The sequence below is a fragment of the Perna viridis genome, chromosome 13 (genome assembly GCF_037379345.1).
Source record: "Perna viridis isolate PV_CMFRI_1.1 ecotype Kerala chromosome 13, ASM3737934v1, whole genome shotgun sequence".
Taxonomy (NCBI): Eukaryota; Metazoa; Mollusca; class Bivalvia; order Mytilida; family Mytilidae; genus Perna; species Perna viridis.
The window spans coordinates 23,188,682-23,207,663 of NC_142457.1; the positions used below are offsets into that span (position 1 = coordinate 23,188,682).

The 18,982-nt window shown below is 33.3% G+C and overlaps 1 protein-coding gene across 9 annotated transcripts in view; it reads right to left on the reverse strand.

The window, feature by feature from the left end:
- Positions 1-3,526: 3,526 nt before the first annotated feature.
- The window catches only part of LOC148600040 (uncharacterized), a 34,719-nt gene continuing 19,263 nt past the window's right edge, over positions 3,527-18,982 (reverse strand). For 6 of the 9 annotated variants that reach the window (XR_015917616.1, XR_015917617.1, XR_015917622.1 and 3 more), the window contains 6 exons: positions 17,731-17,889; positions 14,991-15,114; positions 13,794-13,881; positions 10,176-10,249; positions 5,203-5,270; positions 3,527-3,653 (listed from right to left, as the gene is read on the reverse strand). The gene's annotated coding sequence lies outside the window, so the exon portion shown is untranslated. Of the gene's footprint in view, positions 3,654-5,202; positions 5,271-10,175; positions 10,253-13,793; positions 13,882-14,759; positions 14,835-14,990; positions 15,115-17,730; positions 17,890-18,982 lie in introns of those variants that run through there. The other 3 variants (XR_015917618.1, XR_015917619.1, XR_015917624.1) reach the window with 3 other exon arrangements.

Here is an 18,982-nt window from a genome sequence, read left to right on the forward strand (position 1 = left end):
TTTCGAACTGCATCAAATTCTCCTAATTACTGTAAAAATAAATTATATTCTCTACCTTTCGCCAATTTTATATTCAAGTTATTTGTTATAAGTAATTATTCAAATGCCAGCTTATGTACAAACTTTTTTATTTTTTTATGTTATTTCTTTCAAAAATCTTCAGATCTGACACTACTTGACCAATGGGAACCAAACTTGGTATGAATGTTCCTTGGAGTATCATGCATAGAACAGATGTGGGGATTTTTGATCCGTCGAAAAGCATGACCGCCGTTACTAAAAATAGAACATAGGGGGTCAGCAAATTGTATTTGCATATATCTTCAAAACAGTTGGGTTTAGCCCATTCTACAAGAAGAAAAAGTGTTCAGCATGATGAGATCTATCAGTGGTCAAATTTTCATTTTAATCTATTAAGCCATGTTGGAGTTATTGCCCTTTTCAAAGTTTTTTTTGCTATTTTTAATGTTATTTCTTTCAAAAATCTTTTCCTCTAACACTATTTTACCAATTTAAACAAAACTGGGTATAAGTGTTCCTCGGGGTATCCTGCACAGAATCGAAGTGGGGTTTTTTGATCCGTCGAAAAACATGGCCACTGTTACTAAAAATGGAACATAGGGTTCAAACAGTAGTTTTTCGCATATATCTCCAAAACCGGTAGGTTTAGCCAAATTATTTCAATAGCTGAAATGATCCTTATTTTTAGGACTACAGATGTCTTCAGGCATAAAATTTGTCAGACGCCTTCTTATAAGAGTTATTGCCCTTGACAGGGGAAAATTACAGGTTTTTTTTACAGTTTTCACCCAATATCTTGAAAACTATGATAGATTTAGACTTTCATTACTGAAATGATTCTTATGGTAAGTCCTATCATAAGACCTCGAAAATTATATATTACCCTTTTAAGAAATATAGAAAATAAGAGGTTAAATGTTATGTTATCGGAGAAACCAGAGCATAGAAACTGTACATATTTAATAAAATAGAATTTTTTTAAATTCTTTTTGCCACGTAACACTGGAATACTTATTTTGATTTCCGATGATCATATGTAAATATATAAAGTCAATAAAAATATATACTAATTTAATAACAATCACCATGCAAACTGAATCAAAATACCCCTGATCATTGTAAAAATAAATTGTATTTACTATCTATTGACGAAGGCTGTATCCATACTCTTATATTTAAGTTATTTTTACAATACATATGTGAACAACATTCGTACCATAAACTGGCCTTTCGATGCCAGCTTATGTACAAATTCCGCAAACTACAGAAAGCTGCCTCGAAAAGTATATATATCCTTATACCTACCTTCTTGTTTAAGAAATATAGAATATTAAGATCATGTTATCAGAGATAAGAGAAGTTTTGGTAGTTTTCAGCAATTATTTTCTTTTCCGTGAGAAAACTTTTTAATAAAATAGTTTACTTTTAATTTTCTTTGCCGCGTAACAAAGGACTATTTTACATCATATGTAATCATACATTTAAATAATAAACAATCATCAACCGATTTGATAACAATCACCATAAGAACTGCATATGAGTACCACTATTTCTTTGTAAAACTAAATTATAGTCACTAACGTTTAGTAGGACTGTGTCCATAATCAATATTTAAGTGCATATGTGAAGAACATTCGTACCATAAACTGGCCTTCCGATGCCAGCTAATGTACAGAAATCCGCAACCTACTGTAAGCTGACCTAGAAAATTATATATCCTTTTACATTTATCTTGTTGTTTAAGAAATATAGAAAGTAAGACGTTAAATGTCATGTTATCAGAGAAAAGTTTTTGAAGATTTAAGCACATATTTTCCGTGAAAAACTTTTTAATTAAGTAGTTCATTTTTAAATTTTTTTGTCATATAACACAGGAATATTTTATATTCGGATTCCTGAAATCGTATTTAAACATACATTTAAATAAATAAAAAATATCAACTAATTTGACAACAATCACCATACGAACTGCATAGTAGTACCCCTCATTTTTGTAACAAATAAATTGTTTTCATTATTTTTTGGCAGGGGCTGTAAACAGTAAGCTATTATTAAAGAAATATAGGAGATAAGAAGTTAAATGTCATGTTATCGGAGAAAACAGAGGCCTTTTTAGATATCAGCACATATTTTCAGTGAAAAACATTTTAATGAAGTAGTTCAGTTACAAATTTTCTTTGCCACATAATAAAGGAATATTTTACATCCGCTTTCCGGTGATCACATGTAGTCATACATTTAAATCAATAAAAACATCAAACAATTTGATAACAATCACCATAAAAACTGTATAGTAGTACCCTTATTTTTTGTAAAACTTATATTCACTACCTTTTGGTAGAGGCTGTGTCCATATTCAATATTCAAGTGTATATGTGAAGAACATTCGTACCATAAACTGGCCTTCCAATGCCATCTTATGTACAGAAATCCGCAAACTACAGTAAGCTGGCCTCGAAAATTATATATCCTTTATATTTACCTTGTTGTTTAAGAAATATAGGAGATAAGAGGTTAAATGTCATGTTATCAGAGAAAACAGAGGCTTTTTTAGATTTCAGCCCATATTTTCAGTGAAAAGCATTTTAATAACGTAGTTCAGTTTCAAATTTTCTTTGCCACATAACAAAGGTAACAAAGGAATATTTTACATCCGGTTTCCGGTGATCATATGTAAACATACATTTAAATAAAAACAAATATCAACAAATTTAAAAACAAACACCATAAGAACTGCCTTGTAGTACCGCTCATTTTTGCAAAAATCAATTATTTTCGCTATCGTTTGGCAGGGACTGTGTCCATATGCAATATTCAATTTACCTGTTACAATATATATGTGAAGAACATTCGTACCATAAACTGGCCTTCCGATGCCAACTAATGTACAGAAATCCGCAAACTACAGTAAGCTGGCCTCCAAAATTATATATCCTTTATTTTTACCTTGTTGTTTAAGAAATATAGGAAAAAAGGTGTTAAATGTCATGTTATCAGAGAAAAGAGAAGTTTTCGTAGAGTTGAGCTCATATTTTCTGTGAAAAACTTTTTAATAATATAGTTATTTTTAAATTTTCTTTGCCACGTAACAAAGGAATATTTTACATCCGGTTTCCTGAGATCATATGTAAACAAACATTTAAGTAAAACAAAAAATATCAAATAATTTGATGACTATCAGCATAAGAAGTGCCTTGTAGTATCCCTATTTTTTGTAAAAATAAATTATTTTCACTATCTGTTGGCAGGGGCTGTGTTCATATGCAATATTCAAGTTACTTGTTACAATATATATATGAAGAACATTCGTACCATAAACTGGCCTTCCGATGCCAGCTAATGTACAGAAATCAGCAAACTACAGTAAGCTGGCCTCCAAAATTATATATCCTTCATATTTACTTTGTTATTTAAGGACATATAGGAGATAAGAAGTTAAATGTCATGTTATCAGAGAAAAGAAAGGGTTTTTTAGATTTCAGACTTGTTGAAAAAATATACATATTTTAGAATTTTATAATTTTTTATTTCTATAATGGTACAGTTTGTTCTGTCTTTTAATACATTCCCATTGTTCTAACTATCCACTTGTTCCAGCTTGCTGTGATCCCTATGGCTGTTGTAAACCATACCTACAAACATATAAGAATGCATTCATTTAACTAAAAGTTAAAATATTTCTAGGAATTATATAAAAACAAATTATGATAAATATTCATACATTTCCTAATGTAAAACAAAAATACCCTTGTTTTACAAAAATAAACACTGTTATCACAGAGATACATGTATGTCTTGCCTGTTGTGCATGGTCATTGTTGTTCAATATTTGATAGTAACTGCAGAGCATATGGATGAAACAGATATAGGCAAGAGACCACAATACATTTTCAAGTGTATTTCAATATACACATTTGAGCAGATTTTTAAAATTCCACCACCACAAACTAAATAAAGCTTCTCTGGCCTTAAGATACCTACACGCCTGATTTTATATATAAATATTAGAAAAATTAACAAATTTTCTGGAATAAATTCATATGACCTGGAGATGGGGAACTATCAGTTCATTCCATGACTCACATGTCTTGTGGTCAAAATAAATAAGAGCCCTTTAAAAAGTCCGGTTTTTTTTTAAATGCAATATTTTTGGTAACTTGTTTTACATCAGTTGCATCATCACGTGTATTTCAATTTACAAGAGCTAGAGTTGGTTTGAGGCAAAACATTGTGTTTTTTAAGACCACGTAAAGGGGTAGGTATGAAAACTCATTTTATGATTCTGACAGTGACTTAAAAGGATCAACTTAAAACTTGAAGTGGCCTATATATATTAAAATGTACATTAAAAATAATATGAAATGGTTTCAAAGCTAACAGTGTCACTTCAGATCATTTTAAACCAGACCTTAACGTAGCTTGCTCAAGTGCGATTTTGACCTTTATCTTATGCTAGCCTTTATTTTGGCTTTGAACAAAAAGCTGAAACAAATGTGAAATAATGTAAGATTCTAAGCTTGTAAGATACATAAGCCAACAGTCAGCTGTATTTTATGTGTGTTTCTACAAAATTTGTCTGTTTTGAAACCTTACATTGTATGACTTACTCTAAATAAAGCATTTCTGAGACCTCATAAGGTACATGAACATACATGCATTGACTAGATGTATTAACGTCAATGGAATGAAACTATGAGGTCTTCTTTCACATTATAAATGTTTTTTCTCTAGCAAATACAAAAAATTTCAAAACAATTAAAAAACACAACTCTGTGCTTTTATAGACCCTAAGACAAGGCTGTGAAAACCCCTGATTTTGACATACAGAATTAATTGGGTTCATAAAAATGAACTAAATTGTCAGATTTCAGTCTAAACCTAGTTCACAGATAATTTTGTGGTTGTTTTTATGTTCCTAGTGTACAGTTAGTCCAGAAAATCTCAAAGCTGAGCAATGTTTTGCTCACTGGTTTATATTTCACACCTAGCAACCCTAGCAAAAGTAAAGTGCAGTTTCATTGGAAAATCAGAGTACATTTCTTTTGGTCTCTCTACCAAGGACAATGATTGTAATTTACCGTTTATGTACTGGATTCCTTAACTCCACATCAATCCATACAAACAATGATCTGAAAAATGTACCACCAAACCTCTTTCAATACTTTTAACTTCTATACTCACAACTGTCAAAGAGGGTCTGCAGTCCTACCACAACACTTTTTACTCCCATAGTGGTATTACTGTGGATCCTGAAAAATTCGAAAAGATCTTTTGGAAACAATCAGTTCAAGATTTTAATAGCATTAAAACCTATGATTTTTCAACACTGTATACTTCTATTTCCCATACTCAGTTAAAATTCTGACTTAAAAACATTATACATCGTTTGGCTAGATCTTTTAATCTCAGTTTCCACTATATAGATGACGTATTATCTATAAACAATCCTAATTTCGGGAATTTGATAAATCACATCTACCCCACAGAACTTGAGATAAAGGATACTAATGCCACTGCAAAGTCAGCCTCATATCTTGACCTACACTTAGAAATCGATGGTAAAGGAAAACTATTGACCAAACTTTATGATAAACGTGATGACTTTTCATTCAGAATTGTCAACTTTCCTTTCATCTGTGGCAAGTTTCTTCAGCTACTGCGTATGGAGTGTTTATATCACAACTAATACATTATGCCAGAACTTGCCGAAACTACGCAGACTTTTTGTATTGCACTAGAACTCTAACAAATAGGCTTCTGAAACAGGGTTTTGTTGCTACAAGATTGAAGTCATCACAACAGAAGTTTTATAATCGTCATCATGAACTCATGGATCGCTACTGTGTATCCATCTGTGCCATGAAAACTTATTTGTTCAACGTGTCAAATTTTTCCTTTCCTCTTTCAGCTATCCCGGACTTGACTTTTAATGAGCAACTCGGCTGGTGTTTCTAGAAAAGCTGAGGATGCTTACCCTATCGGTGTACCTGGTCCATGCTCCTAGTTTTTAGTGGAGTCCAAGTTGCTCATTTGCTTTTGTTACTTCGTATGTATGATTTTAGTTATTTTATGTTCTTTGTTGTGTATGTCTGTTTTCCATGTCTGGCTTTTGATTCTGGATTACATTCTTTTGATTTACTGCTATAACCTTGGTTCCCTTGATTACTCTTTCATGTAGATTAACAGAATTCTTGAAAATAAACATCAAATTACCCCAGCAAACACTAGCAAATTACATTTCTGATACCCCCTAATAGGCACTAGACCACAATAAATTTTCATGTGCATGTCAATATACACATTAGAGCAGATTAAAAAGAATTCACGAGCGCAAACTATATAAAACTTCTCTAGCCTAAAGATACTTACAAGCCGAATTATATACATAAATTTCAGAAAAAAATTATTATCATTTTCTGTAATTAATTCATATGCCCCAGCAATGGAGTACACATGACAAATGAACTGAGTTAAAAAACCTTAAAAATAAATAACCTTCTACTGAACAAAATCACAAAATTGATTAATAATAAAAAAAAATCCCAAGATCTACTTTCTACCAATTAGAGGCAAAACTACAGCAAATTACAACCTTACAAGAGTTTAAAATTTCAAAGTCACTAGTTCGTGAATGCCGGGACATATGCATAAACTTATATATAATTTTGATTCAGTGATCTACCACAAGTGGTTCATACTAAACTGACCTAAAAAGAAAACTTAACATTTAAATCTGAAGTTTCAAAATCAATAAAGTCAATAAAACATGACTGCAAACGCATATGCAAAAAATGAAACTGAATTGTGATGTAGTAATGCTAATCCAACTACATACCAGATATGATTAACATACATGTAGCAAATTTAGTGCTTCATAATCAAGTGATCTAATTGGAAATCTTAAAGATGACGCAAACATCAAAGAAATAATAACTTAAAAATTGTATCTTAATTTTTTTTATTAGATTCCTCAAATGTCGCGAAACTTTCGCGACATATGAGGAATATATTAAAAAAATTAAACAATTTAAAAGAACAAAAGGCTCTTGAAAAGCCTGAATCACTCACCTACTTGATTGATTGATTGATTGTTGGGGTTTAACGCCCAAACAGCAATATTTCAGCTATATTCATGCGATGAACATGAAAGGGATGATAAAATGAACATGAAATTATGATGAAATGAAAAAGGATGAGACAAAAGGATAATAAGTCGATAAATTTTGATTGTAAAAAAGAAAAAGAGTACCTGATATGTAGGAAATTTTAGAATCCCTCAACAAAATTTAGGATGGGGTTGCTCTATGCCTTGTTATCCCATTTGGTCAAGGGTGGGTGGGGCCATTAGACCGCTATGCATTTGTTGCAAAAAAACATCATGGTATGCAACATTTGCATCATTACCATTCAACTAAGGAGACAATACTAACTATATACATCAAATATTGTTGAAATTAAAGCACATTTTTTTAGGGTGTGGCCTCTTTGACCTTTAATGACTTGAAAACCTTAAGAGAAACAGAAATCGGATTAAAAAACATATGCAGCTATCAAATACAAAATACATTTTTTTTTAAATTTGACAAAAAATTGAACAAAAAATTTTGCATGACCCAATTTTGTATCCCCTTTACTCAAAAGACTATCCTGTAAATATTTTTAAAACAAAATTTTAAAAGAAACACATTGACTTTTGAATCATAAAAATCAGATTTAGAACATTCTTTTTTATTCCAATTATAACACATTTTACCTCTTTTTAAAAGTGATGGGATAAAAACCTCAAAAAAAAAAAAAAAACAATATGGCTTTCCACCATGTCCCTAGGAACAATGTGTTGAAATTTCAAAAAAGACCAGACAAGTTTAACGCAAGTTAACATAAGACGACGGAGTGATTATATGACCAAGACAATTTTTTCTTGTAAGTTAACTAGTCAGATAATAAAAGTATTCTAGTATGATAAATAGGTTTACTTGTCAGATAACTAAGTGACAACTTGTACTTAAAATGGTGAACCTTTAAGAAAGCTTATACAGTATATTTATTGTAAAAGCACTAATTCAAATTAATCGACAAAGGAAAAGAAATGCTAAAACCAATAAATGCACCATTGTATAAACTTTATAAAAAATGTAGACTGGATTTCGAGTAGTAACATTAAGTACTCAATTAGGTAAGATTTGAAGTAGTGCTGTACTAAAACAAGAGGCTCCCAGGAGCCTGAATCGCTCATTGTTGAATTTTCCCTTTCAAGGGCAATAAATTAAACAAGAAGTTGTCCAACAATTTTGACTCAAGATAACTTTGATAGGACTTATCATAAGCATCATTTCAGTAAATGAAAGTCTAAATCTATCATAGTTTTCAAGACACTGGCTGAAAACTGTAAAAAAAAACCTGTCATTTTCCTGTGAAGGCCAATAACTCTTATAAGAAGCCGTCTGACAAGTTTTATGCCTGAAGACTTTTGTAGTCCTAAAAATAAGGATCATTTCAGCTATGAAAGAATTTGGCTAAACTGAATGGTTTTGGATATATGCGATAAACTGCTGTTTGACCCCTATGTTCTATTTTCAGTAACAGTGACCATGTTTTTCAACAGATCAAAAAACCCCACTTCGATTCTGTGCAGGATACCCATAGGAACACTTATACCAAGTTTTGTTTCAAGTAGTGTCAGAGGAAAATATTTTTGAAAGAAATAACATTAAAAATGGCTAAAAACTTTGAAAAAGGGCAATAACTCCAATATGGCTTAATAGATGAAAATGAAAATTCGACCACAGATAGATCTCATCATGCTGAACACTTTTATCCTGGTTAGGAGATGTATGCGAAACACTACTGCCTGACCCCTATGTTCTATTGTTAGTAACAGCGGCCATGTTTTTCGACGGATCAAAAATCCCCACAACAGTTCTATGCAGGATACCCCAAGGAACATTCATACCAAGTTAAGTTCCACTTGGTCAAGTAGTTTCAGAGGAGAAGAGTTTTGTAAAATTGTTAACAATGACGATGGACGATGATGGACACCCAGTGATGGGAATAGCTTACATAGCCTTCAGCCAGGTGAGCTAAAAATGACTTAGTTTTTACGTAGGGTAGCAATTAGGGGTCACTGAGGTATATGTTTTATTGATAACAATGACCGACAATACTATCTAGATTGAACAAACAAATAAAACACTATTTTCAAAAGGAAACCATTTCTTCCGCAAGAAGCCTAGATAATGGTGTGAAATTAAACGCTTTTAAAAGGGAGATAGCTCATTTTCCCAATCATTCTATTATATTTCTGCTTCCTCTGAAACTTCTAAGATGAACTAGCTGTCATTTTGTCTTCAATGGACCAAAACATATTGGCTCACAATGTCAAATTAGTGTGTTTTTTCCTAAATATGATGCATTACTTTTCAATTTTACTTAATTCTTATAGATTTCATTACTAAATAGCACATCAAATATTCAAAGAAATGAGATCAAAGAGAACCTTCATATGGCAAAATGGAAACTTGTCGTAGAAAGATAAAATGAAACCATGGGAAGACAGCAACTCGGTTATGATATGTAAATTGCTACGACAAGATGATAAATTGCAATGACAAGATAGTAACTCATCATGGCAAGATAATATTTTTTCTGTATACCCCTAATATGCTTCTAAAGAAATCTGAAAAAAAATTAAGAGGAACAAATTGACACTTAATTCCTTAAAAAATAGAATTAAAATAAACTTTTCTATCAATTCAAATGATTTCACCTTTTTTTCCTCTTTTTAGTTACATATTTTCAAAGGAGTTGGGGCAAAAAACCACCCAAAACTATGGAGTCCTCCACCATGTCTGTCCCTAGGAACAAAGCTTTAAAAGAATTGAATTAGTTTTACTCATGTTATCATAAAAAGACCAAAGTGAAGAGACACCAATGACTAGGATGACAGGGCGATTCCATTATACCATATCAATTTTTTTTAGTGGTGTTATAAAACTGTGACTGGGTGTAATCACAACTATTAGAAGAAGTAGTAATAACTTATTGGTATTACTGAAGACGAAAATATAGAAAATATATAATCACAGACAAAATCTCATTTTCAGATCTTACAGCAGTACTAAAACTGTAAAAATATTGCTAATTCTTTGACTTACATATTCTATTATGTCAAAAAGCTTTTTCTACTAGAGTTATGACTGCTAGATTACAGACCATATAACTGGTACATCTGCTGAAATAAAAAAGATTATTTTAGCAATAAAATTTTGATCTGCTAAGTTAAGGAAACTGAGCAAAGCCTACATGGTGATACCCTCACAAGTGATTTCCCTCCCCAGAAACCATATATGATACCCCATAAGTGATTTTCAGATGGAAATAAAATAGGAGGTACACAAAGGTATAATGTAATAAAGAATCTGTGAAAATTTCAACAAAGTCCATTCAGCATTTTCAGAGAAGTAAACAATTTGCAGAGGGTCCCCTTTCGGTCTACAAATGACTAAGTACATATTTTGCATCAGGAAACCCCAAAAGTCAATCAGATGGGAAAACAAAATAGGAGATGCAGTATGGAATCATGTACTGTAAGAGTACAATTGTTCCTGGGGTACCATTTTTCATGGTTTCAGTGGGTAGGCCAAACCATGAAAGGAATAGGTTTGGTAAGGTCCTATTTTGGCCCTAGTATTCAACATTTTTGAAAGATTTGTTTTGGTCTATACTAGTTGGTTTATTTGAAAGGATAATGGTTGAAGTAAATACATCTCAGCCGATTTTGGTGACATCATGAATGTATTTGACCTAATAGCAGTCAAAATTAACACGTAGTAGTGAAATCTTCAATTTTGATGCATTTTTGTGCATATTTCTCTATGGTTTTTGCCTAAAAAGGGAGTGGTGATTCATATCCGTGTTTATCCAAATATTGACATAAATGTTGTATCTTACAAACTACACAATAAATATAAATTTAAAGAATGATCACGCATGTGACCAAATTGATTTTTCACAAAAACCATCAAATATATGCTGAATTATTAAGATTTTCTGGATTTTTCATCATTTAGGCAATTTTGTTTGTGCTACAATGATGAGATGCTTTTCTGTTTTGGCCTAAATCTTATCAAACTAGCTGGTTTAAACACTTATGTGTACAAAAAGGATAAAAAGCTTTATTTTGAACAATTTCAAATTTTGAGGCCAAAATTGGCCATAACAGGATCTGTTTCTTTGGTTCCCAATGAAAAGTAGGTTCCCATTGTTAAAACTTCAAAACCACAAATTCAATAATCCACAAACTTATGTTTCATCCCTGCTCCATAGAAATTGGAATCCACAAATCAAAATACTTTCACAGTATCAAAGAATCTGTTAAGTTTCATCAAATTTCTTTCAGCAGTTTCAGAGAAGTTGCAGATTAAAACTGGGAACAGATAAACGGATGGACACATCATCACTATATACCTCCAGCTTTTCAAGTGGGGGTATAATTTAATTTATCTCAGTGTGCCAATTGATTCAACTTGTAGGTGTGAAACTGAATATTGAGAGCAGGTACATGTACAGTCAATAGTTTAAATTAAATACAATATCAAACATGTGTGTGTATATCTTAGGGCTTAACTTTAAAAAACTTTCAACTTTCTTAATGCTGAATGTGATCATAGAATATAGAATTATAATCTGATATTTAACTGTTAAAAAATTCAGTGAAAAGTGGAATTTATAGATACATTTAGTATGTTGATAATTACAAAAGAACTATTTTTTTTTAAATCAAAATAAAGTTAAACTTCATCCCATTTAACCCCAATGAAAACCAAATTAAATAAAAGGTCCAAATTCTAAAGGTGAAGGGGCATTAAGCTATGAATATTGCCTAAAAATATCAACTTTGTTGTATAAGTTGTTCAAAACATAGTAAAATATAAAAATATAAGAAAACTAATCATTCGTGGCATTAGTTCATTGTAAAGAAGTCATAATGGTGCCATACTTTTACATAATTTAGCAAAAAACTGCTGAGAATTTTAAATTTTGTTTTTTTTTCAGACATATTTACATATACATCCAGAAAACTATGTCAAAACCTAAGAAACAACTTTATATTTTTACATATATATGATAATTTATGTAATAATGAATGTATTTACTAATATGAAGTTGTTCCTTGCCAAAAATATGACCAGAGAGTGATCAAGAAGTACAATATAATATTTTAATATTGGTAAACTTCAAGCAATTTGTCTGTCCGTTGAATTCAAGAATTATTAGAAGTCTTTATGTTTTCTCATTTGTGATTGATTCAAGTCTCAAAATTCACAACTGAAATTATTGAACACTTTATGATTAATTTTCAGTTGAATTTGAGGCCAATAAGACCCATTATCACGGTATATATTCACCCCTTCTCCTTTAAAGAATATAGAGGTTGTGAATCAATCAAAGTGTAGATCTTTTTGTTTCTGACTGAAAATGCTGTCCATCTAACTTCCTTAGGTCTCACTAACCACTTCTGGGCAAAATGGCAGTGTAGTGCCAAAAACATACTGAACCTAAAAATATGCATTGTATGTGCATTATTTGTGTGTATTCTGATCAAAAATAGTCAAAATGAGACAAACATCCCCATTCCCAAAAATACTCCCTCTTTGTAAGTGGTGGGTATTACAAATGCTCACATACCCTTGTGTTCACATATTGGACACTCAAATAAAATGTATTTGAAAAAAAAACTAGAGGCTTTAGAGTGCCAGAATCACTCACCTTGAAACTTTGAAATCATGTGGTCATATCATTAGATCATTTAAATAAAAGATTAACAAAGTTTTCTATACTTACATCATTCCTGCCATCACCAGAGCCATACAAAACATAGACTATTTGTAAGGTGTACTGAGGTCATTATCCCTATCAAGTTTCAAAATTTTGGCACGCGTTTTTAAAGGATTGTTAGGGTTGTCCCTTTCATTACTTCTGCCAAGTTAGGTCACCACTGCCTTCAGAAAAGTAAACATATTGGCCAAAATGTGTTTCCCCATAGGGTTCCATAAGCCACAGCCACCCACTGTGCCACCTGAGCCACACACGAGGTGGATCATGCAGAAGACATTGGTAGTTAACCCTACTCAGTTTCAGATTATTGGCACCTGTAGTTTCAGAGGAGGTGATTATTGAAAACTCAGAAAATCAGAAGCTTAAATGGCCTCCGGCCGCAATCTTGTTTAATCAAGTGGAATCAAAATTTAATCAAATGTTAAAGTTGTCCATTTTATTATTTCTGCCAAGTTTGGTCACTTTTGGCTGCTTTGCAAAAGCAAAGACAAAGGCCAAAATGTGTTTTCCCATAGGGTTTCAAAGGCAATTTCAAGTGGCTGCAGCCACCCCATGAGTTACAAGAGCCCCACGAAAGATGAATCATTTGTAGAAGGCATCAAAGTCATTAACCCTATCATGTTTCAAAACATTGATACTTGTGATTTCAGAAGTTGATCACTGAAAATTGGCCAATCAGAAGCTTAAATGGCCTCTAAGGGGACCATTGTGATTAAGGGGAACCATAAGTGGATCTTTTGTAGAGACTCTCGCATACAATGTTTCTGCCAAGTCAGATGGTACAAGAAAAGTCATACTCCATGGTTGAAAGGTCTTGTGTTTGAGAATGCAGTTTCACCAGATGAAGATAATTCAAAAAACTACATCTGAATGAATTTGCAAGATCACCAACAAAACGATAAGCATGTTGAAGCTGATACAAAAGAACTGCATACCATTGGCAGTGACAGCTGTTCCCAGTTTGGAAATGATGATGATCCTGCTGTTGATAATTCTCAGAAGATGATACTGCGACCACTTCACCTGAAAAGAGACGAGACACAGACAACAATAAGTTCAAATTCTCGCATCATTGATGAAGAACAGATCTTTGCTCTGTTTAACTCAGCATATGAGCAACACAGATTAACTCTACGTACCTGCAGGAAGCCTCAGATGGAATCCCATACCATTAAGAAATGGGGTTGTGGTGCTATGTACAAAATTAAATGCAAGAAATGTTGGTTTGTGTCCAATGAAGTAGTGCAGCTCTACAAAGAAGTTGAAAACAACAAGCCGGGACCAAATCCTTCAAATTCAAATGTTGGATTGGCATCAGTGGGCTTAGACAGTCCAATAGAAAACAGGAAGACACAAGAGATTTTGGCCCGTTTCAATGTTCCACCACCTAGCAGAAGTAGCATGCAGAGAAACTCGGACAGAGTAGCAAAGGAGATGATAGAACTGAATATAGAAGACATGAAGGAGAAAACAGAACTATTAAAAGCTGATAATAGAAGCAACGGAAAGCCTGAAAATCTTGTAGATTTGACACTAGATGGTCGATATCCTGGTTCAAGCCGCTCAAGCCAAAAAAAAACCAGGGCTTAACGCTTCTCAGTCACAGATGTTGGGGATACAGCAAAACACAGACAGAAAATACATAATTGTTGCAGTGTCCCAAAACCTATTATGTTGGAAGGGAGCATGGTTATGAGGACTTGGTTTTGAAGTAGTGTGTCCCGGAGACCATGAAGGATGTACTGCATCTCACAAAAGATTGGCACCTGTGTCAGAATATGAGATGGGTAAGGATATAGGAAACCAACTAGCACTACAGGGTATTTTAATTCGGTATGCTACTACTGATGGAGATGCCAGGTCGGCGGAAGGAGTTGAAGATGCTATCCAAGCCTTGGTACCTTTGTGGGAAGTGCAGAGACTTGCTGACCCGGTGCACCTGAGCCAACATCAGTTTCATACAGGATTACGTGCCGAGTTTAGTGAGACCATGTTCCTAGGTAAAACAAATATGGAAAATAAAGAATTGAAACAGAAATTTAGCCTTGATTTGAGATGTCGATGTTCAATGATTTTAAACCATCTGATGAATGATCATGAAAGAAACATAGAAAAAATTGGTAAAATTTTACCTGCAATTGTAACTGCTACACTAAAGTGCTATCCTGCTTCAGGGATTCCGTGGTGTGAGGTGGAACAGAAACAAGTAACTGGTGGTTGCGATCCTACTACCTCAGCTGCTATAACATCACTGTGCTAAAAATGGACAAAACAGACAAAAAATTAGTCACTGAACTGGTAAAGATGATACTAAGTGAAGAAGCAATCAATAGTATGGAAATGTATCACACGACGAACAAGAATGAAGGTTTCCACCGTGCACTGAGTGTAAGCCTACCTAAAAATGTAACCCATAGTAAAAATATGGAGGGGAGGTTACAATCTGCAGTTCATCGCAACAACAACAGGCCTGGTACATCAGCCATAAAAAAAGCAAGAATTTGGGAATACAGATTTCAAATGACTGTAACACTTTCGTCGAAAAGATGGACAAAGACTTTGTTTACCACCAGCAATATGAAAAACGTACTGAGGTAAAAAAAATGACGACCGTCAACAGATAGCTCAAAACATGGAAGATCACAAGGCCTACAAAGAGCACAACAAAAAGAGACCTGATTACAAAAAGAGCCAACTAGATGCTGTACCAGGATTGCTGCAGCATGGCAATTACTGCAAAAAGAAGATGCCCCAGTGATGAAAGAAAAAATCAAACATAAAGGTTCTTTTAAGGACCACCTAAATCTTTCAAAAAGATTCTTAGTTGATGTAAAAAAAAAATAAAAAATAAAATAAACAGAGACTGCCTTCCCCTAGCCTGGCCTCCCCCTCCCTTAATATTGTCAAAAATACCTAAATCATTGTTCGTCATCCTGAGGGCTACTAAACATGGTTGCAATGGGGCAATGTGACCAACACATTCCCCTTTTGACACGCATATCTGCCTTCTGTTGTTAAAGTGTGAGGCTCTAACACCAAATGGGTAACATTAATGCACCTAGTGTTGTGGCACAAGTGAGAAACACCAACTGCAGGTAAATAAACAGATTGATGCTCTATCATGTATGCTAGCCTGTGCACATAAACTGATTTCCACCCAATGGCACCAGGAAATCTACAATTTATGATCCCATATTTGCCATTGGGTGTTGAAGTTCCTGTCCATATAATACATTCCCTGTTCTCTCCAAGGGCTGATTTATCTTGTAGCTTTGTTCTGTATTTTTGATAAAATGCCTCCATTTTTCTAAAATGAACTTTTTCAGCATGGGTGTATAGGAATTTACCCCTAAACTTCAATTGGAAACCCCCCTTTGACAAAAAAATTTGAAAAAAATTAAAATCTAATCCGATTTCCCACAAAATAGCCAGAATTTCACAGAATTTCAGAAAAATAAACTTCTTCTTACATATTTCAGTACCAAAAGACATTATCTACACAGAAATATAAAAAAAAATACAAAAATAATCAGTACTGGAGCAATAACAGCTGATTTTATATGTAAACACACTCCTCTATTAGTTGCGGTCAAGTTCTAAAATTCAAAATAAAGAAGTTTTTTGACAATTTTGATATATATGCCATCATTCTGACAAGTTTCGGTTAAATCCAACAACTTTTGATCCGGCAAATTGGATTCAAACACACCCACTGTGAGCCTTGCTTAACCACCTTCTTATACTAGAAAAAAGCAAAAATCTGAAAATGACCACTTATTTAAAAACTTCTCTAACTTTTTTGTAAACAAAGATTTTCTCAAAAACTAAAGTGGTAATTATTCTTAGATAATTATGTTATCAGTAATAAAAGCTGCTTTAACAAAAACACTTATTAGAAAATAAGTATGAATTATCTAATTCTTAATATGGTAAAAATATGGAAAAAAAAACACATTTACAACAAATAAAAGCAATTTTTAAAGTATTTCTTTGATATAAAAAAGTATAAAATTGTATTAATAAAATAAAGAAATGATACAAAAACCAGAAACAATTCACAAATTGGGGACAAAATGATTATCCCCTGTGTAAATAAATATTTTCACAACAGCTGATTTGACCAAATATTCAAAGGCTAAGGATTTAGAAGTTCACAACTCGTTGGCTTGCTCTACAGGACATTTGCATAATTTGACAATTTATTTTGACAAAATGAAAAGAAATTGACTTTTTCTTTATGTTTTTAATAAAAAAAAGATAGTTTTTATCATATTTTGTTACATTTAGACAGAAAAATGATGAAAAAAGTAAAAAAAACATGCCAAAATTATTTATTTTTTGGAAATAAAATTCAGGAAGGCAAATCAAGAACATGTTTTTAATAAAACCACTAAGAAATTTCTAAATCAAATATATTTTTTCCATTTCACAGAATTTGCACACCATATTTGATTTCTATTGATGTTTCTTTGACCCCCCCCCCCTGCACTCAGAGGGGTTATCCCAGAATCCTATTAGAGTTAATTTATCTGATAAAAGAAATAAAAGACTTCAACCTGAGCCTTTCTAAGACTAAACAAACATAAACAGCATCAAAAAAATACTATCTAAATTAGCAAAAGAACTGAAAAGTATATAATGTGGCCATTTGAAAGCAAAAATCATATCAGAATTTGGTGCCAAGACTGACTGCAAAAATATTCCAAGATGTTTGCTCCTGGCAATCCTCCACACAACAAAGGTAAAACTGGTCTAAAGAGGAGGTCTACACCTAAGAATGCTGGATGGTACAAGAAAAGTCATACTCCATGGTTGAAAGGTCTTGTGTTTGAGAATGCAGTTTCACCAGATGAAGATAATTCAAAAACTTACATCTGAATGAATTTGCAAGATCACCAACAAGACGATAAGCATGTTGAAGCTGATACAGAAGAACTGCATACCATTGGCAGTGACAGCTGTTCCCAGTTTGGGAATGATGATGATCCTGCTGTTGATAATTCTCAGAAGATGATACTGCGACCACTTCACCTGAAAAGAGACGAGACACAGACAACAATAAGTTCAAATTCTCGCATCATTGATGAAGAACAGATCTTTGCTCTGTTTAACTCAGCATATGAGCAACACAGATTAACTCTACGTACCTGCAGGAAGCCTCAGATGGAATCCCATACCATTAAGAAATGGGGTTGTGGTGCTATGTACAAAATTAAATGCAAGAAATGTTGGTTTGTGTCCAATGAAGTAGTGCAGCTCTACAAAGAAGTTGAAAACAACAAGCCGGGACCAAATCCTTCAAATTCAAATGTTGGATTGGCATCAGTGGGCTTAGACAGTCCAATAGAAAACAGGAAGACACAAGAGATTTTGGCCCGTTTCAATGTTCCACCACCTAGCAGAAGTAGCATGCAGAGAAACTCGGACAGAGTAGCAAAGGAGATGATAGAACTGAATATAGAAGACATGAAGGAGAAAACAGAACTATTAAAAGCTGATAACAGAAGCAACGGAAAGCCTGAAAATCTTGTAGATTTGACACTAGATGGTCGATATCCTGGTTCAAGCCGCTCAAGCCGAAAAAAAACCAGGGCGTAACGCTTCTCAGTCACAGATGTTGGGGATACAGCAAAACACAGACAGAAAATACATAATTGATGCAGTGTCCCAAAACCTATTATGTTGGAAGGGAGCATGGTTATGAGGACTTGGTTTTGAAGTAGTGTGTCCCGGAGACCATGAAGGATGTACTGCATCTCACAAAAGATTGGCACCTGTGTCAGAATATGAGATGTGTAAGGATATAGGAAACCAACTAGCACTACAGGGTATTTTAATTCGGTATGCTACTACTGATGGAGATGCCAGGTCGGCGGAAGGAGTTGAAGATGCTATCCAAGCCTTGGTACCTTTGTGGGAAGTGCAGAGACTTGCTGACCCGGTGCACCTGAGCCAACATCAGTTTCATACAGGATTACGTGCCGAGTTTAGTGAGACCATGTTCCTAGGTAAAACAAATATGGAAAATAAAGAATTGGAACAGAAATTTAGCCTTGATTTGAGATGTCGATGTTCGATGATTTTAAACCAACTTATGAATGATCATGAAAGAAACATAGAAAAA